We start from the raw sequence: 4,669 nt of genomic DNA on the forward strand, positions 1-4,669 counted from the left end.
GAAATGTAGAATACATATCTGTTCTTGGTCCGCTTGGTTTAATGTAAAATATTAGTTACAAGAGTCCCCAGATCTCTTGGGCCTTCTTGTAATTTCTGTCTCAGTGACACCTATAGGCTTCTCTGGTGAGAATCTTTCAAGTGTGCCAAGGTAGATGAATTCCACACAGCTGACTGGGTATGAAAATGAGCTTGCAGGGGCAGGAGACCACCACCACTGCTCCTGTCCACATTGTTCTATGCAAGGCCAGAAAGTATCTCATAGTATGTGGGCACCGTCCCTTGTCATTCTCCAGAGATGGTCTCTCAAGCAAATCATTTAGATGGTATGCTTTAGCTTGGGGCCATGGATTTCATGAAATTGTGGGCAAATGTATGGGGGTTACCTATAATTCAACTTCTCTTCCATGTGGATGACCTATAACCTCCCAGAGGTTTTGGAACTATTATCTAATCTCCCTCCTCAACCCAGCTTAAAAGCACCCACTTGATGTTTTTCTTCACTGTTTTTTGAAGTCAATTACAATTATCCAGATGGTATTTTATGGCAATTCTGTTGTCTGATAAGGTAGCTACTCGCCATATGTGATTATCGGACACTTGAAACATAGCTAATCTAAGCTGAGTTATGCTGTAAATATAGATGTACACTGGATTTCAAAGACTTGGTACAAAACATGATGTAAAATACCTCAGTGTTCATTTTATGTTGATTACATGTTATAAGAGTAATAACAGTCTAATAGTAATAGCGAGTTTACAGCCACCAGAAGGCACTGTCTTTAGAGGGAGGGAAGGCAGCTGAGAATGTACTAGATAGTGAGTAAAAGGCTTTACTTATATTAACTGACTGGATTCTCACAACTCCCCTGTGAGAAAAATAATATTGGCTAAGAGAATCCCTGAGAAACTAGAGAACTTCATAACCATTCCCCCAACTTTAATTCCTGAACCAACAATGACAATCCATTATTTTAACAGCAATAATTATGCTTTTTTAAAATTTAAACTAAATTAGTAGTGTAATGGTTGAAAGTACTAAAAATAAAGTGTAATGGTGTGTCCCTAGGCTCAAGAGTCAGATACGCAGAATTGGAATCAGGATTCTGTCAATTATTACCTGGGTGTCCTGGGAAAGTTGCTTGGAATCTCTCTAAAACCACAGTTTTAAATCTTCAGTACCAGTGAAAGCAGGAACAGAGAGAAGTTATGTGCTCAGTAGTGCTTTGAGCTGAACCTGATTATATAGAAAATAATAAATATTGGTTATTATTTGTTTATAGACTGTGATTGGGAAGAGGTCAGGCAGACTAGAGATTAATCTCAGTGCTGCAACTTAAAAGCTGAGTAATCGGGGTAATGTTCTTAACTTGTGTGAGTCTGTTTTTCTCACCTGAAAAAAATGAGACTATTTGCTACTTGCCAGAGTTTTGGACATCAGTGCTCTCATTCAAGACACTTAGCACAGAACGTGGCACAAAGGAAGCAGTCTCACGTCAGGCGGTTATGATAATTATTTCCTCCCTGTGTCTGCTTTTGTGCATGTAATGACACAGTAATCAATTGCAGGGGCTCTGGAGCCAGTCTCTTGGGGTCGAAGTCTCGGGTCTGCTGCTATCTCACTATGTAGTCTTCACGATTTCTTTAGCCTCTTTTGTCTCAGTTTCCTCATCTGTAAAATGGAGTCATTGTGAGAATTCGATGAATTAATCTGTGAAGTTAGACAATGCCTGACACAGTGAATGCTTATTAAATGTTAACCATTTTAATACCACTGTGTTCTGCTCCTACTTTTGTACTTTCACTGTCTTTCCTTTTCTTTTGTATTCTTTTCAACATACTCCTTGGATCTCCAGGAACAGTTATGAATACTATATGAATAAACTGGTGATACTTAGAACTAATGTTATTGCCACCACCTTGATCAGTGTGTTTACTTTACATCATAAATATATTTTTGGAGGGATGGGGTAGCTATGTGATGAACACTGGGGGTGGGGTATGTGCTATGGTAATGACTGATGAGTCACAGACCTGTACCCCTGAAACAGATAATACATTATATGTTAATTAAAAAATATTTTTGGAAAGAATGTGGTGTTGGCAGACAGGTAGAGTTTTACCTTCAAGTTAACTTTCATCACAGACCCACTCAAAAAGTTAAGATTCTGAGAACACTTTTTAAAAATCACAGATATAGGGAATATCACTGTTGCAGAGCTTGTTAGATAGAAACTTCCAATCAGGGTGCCTGGTTGGCTCAATGGAGTGAACTGCCTCTGCCTGTGGCTCAGGTCATGATCTTAGGGTCCTGGAATCGAGTCCTGCATCGGGCTCTCTGCTCGGCGAGAGCCTGCTTCCTCCTCTCCCTCTGCCTGCCTCTCTGCCTACTTGTGATCTCTCTGTCAAATAAATAATTAAAATCTTAAAAAAAAAAAAAGAAACTTCCAATCAACCTGCAAAGTTGTTCATACAGGCGGGTGGTGTGTAAGCATCCAACAGGATCTTTATCAATGAATACGACCACTTTATGTGTTTGCCATGGCTCCATGTTAGGTCTGGTTGGAAAATATGGGTGGGATTAAGAAGTAAAACTGATTAACTAAAATCACCCAATACTGAGGCATCATGTTGGTAGGAATCCTAAAAACCACTTAATTTTCCCCTTTAGATAAGTAAACATTTATCTATAAAGCTTTTAAAAAAAGAAGAGTTTAGAATGGAGTATGGCTTTCCCATTTGCCTTTCTCATTTTGGTTAAGTTTTTATTTTAAACAGCTTATTGCTCTCCATCTTCTTGTGCTTTCAACATCCTAAAGAGTTTTGTTTCTATGACACTGATCTGGTCATACAACTTTGCTAAACTTTTTTATTGTCACAGCAGATATCCTGTATTTCAGTCAATCACATCAGCTTTCTTTTCTAAGTAACAGACAAAACTACACAATCTGGCACAAGGGATTTCCTTTAAAATTCAGTTTAATACAAACTATAGAAATGATCCCTGAAAGTATAGTCACACCAGTCAGAATGGCTAAAATCAACAAGTCAGGAAATGACAGATGCTGGCGAGGATGCGGAGAAAGGGGAACCCTCCTCCACTGTTGGTGGGAATGCAAGCTGGTGCAGCCACTCTGGAAAACAGCATGGAGGTTCCTCAAAATGTTGAAAATAGAACTGCCCTATGACCCAGCAATTGCACTACTGGGTATTTACCCTAAAGATACAAATGTAGTGATCCAAAGGGGCACGTGCACCCGAATGTTTATAGCAGCAATGTCCACAATAGCCAAACTATGGGAAGAACCTAGATGTCCATCAACAGATGAATGGATCAAGAAGATGTGGTATATATACACAATGGAATACTATGCAGCCATCAAAAGAAATGAAATCTTGCCATTTGCGACAACATGGATGGAACTAGAGCGTATCATGCTTAGCGAAATAAGTCAAGCAGAGAAAGACAACTATCATATGATCTCCCTGATATGAGGAAGTGGTGATGCAACATGGGGGCTTAAGTGGGTAGGAGAAGAATAAATGAAACAAGATGGGATTGGGAGGGAGACAAACTATAAGTGACTCTTAATCTCACAAAACAAACTGAGGGTTGCTGGGGGGAGGGGGTTTGGGAGAAGGGGGTGGGATTATGGACATTGGGGAGGGTATGTGCTTTGGTGAGTGCTGTGAAGTGTGTAAACCTGGTGATTCACAGACCTGTACCCCTGGGGATAAAAATATATGTTTATAAAAAAATAAAAAATTAATTGAAAAAAATTCAGTTTAATACAAACCATCTTCTTTTTTAAATTTTTTTAATTTTAAAAGATTTATTTATTTGTGAGAGGGGGCTGGAAGAGGTGGGGAGGGTCAGAGAGAGAGAAACTCAAACAGACTTGGCACTGAGCATAGGCCCTATCTCACGACCCTGAGATGATACCTGAGCCGAAACCAGAGTCAGATGCTTCACTGTCTGTGCCACCCGGGGCCCCTACAAAGAATCTTTTAATCTGAAGCATCATAGTAGGCATTGGAATCTCTGCTGAATGTCTCAAGTCCCCATTCAGCTGGCAGAGTTCATTTCAGCGGAATACATCAGGTTAATGCAATAGCCTGTCTCATTTTTAGCATATTGTTGGCTTTGCTTCTTTTTGTAGAAGTCAGAGGAGACACGTGAAGCACTTGTGAATTTTAGTTAGTTCATTGAGTCTCTGCCTTCAGACTTTTAAAACTCCAGAACTGATTTTGCATGAGGAAAGGAATTTTGAAAGTACATCAAAGATGAAAAGGTAACCAAACTGCTACTTCTTGTTTAACTAATTGCTTTCATTCCATTCACCTTTGTACTTTGCAGGGGAAACATGCACAAATTTGTTTTGTTTTGAGTAGTGAAAAAAGCTTAATAGGACTCTAATATGCTCAGATTCAAAAATCACAATTCTTTCCCAGCATGAATAGAAATTGTGACTCTCAATCCCATTTACAATTGCACCCAAAACCATAAGTTATCTAGGAATAAACCTAAGCAAAGAGGCAAAGAATCTATACTCAGAAAACTATAAAGTACTCATGAAAGAAATTGAGGAAGACACAAAGAAATGGAAAAATGTTCCATGCTCATGGATTGGAAGAACAAATATTGTGAAAATGTCTATGCTACCTAAAGC

The sequence above is a fragment of the Mustela nigripes genome, chromosome 9 (genome assembly GCF_022355385.1).
Source record: "Mustela nigripes isolate SB6536 chromosome 9, MUSNIG.SB6536, whole genome shotgun sequence".
Lineage (NCBI taxonomy): Eukaryota > Metazoa > Chordata > Mammalia > Carnivora > Mustelidae > Mustela > Mustela nigripes.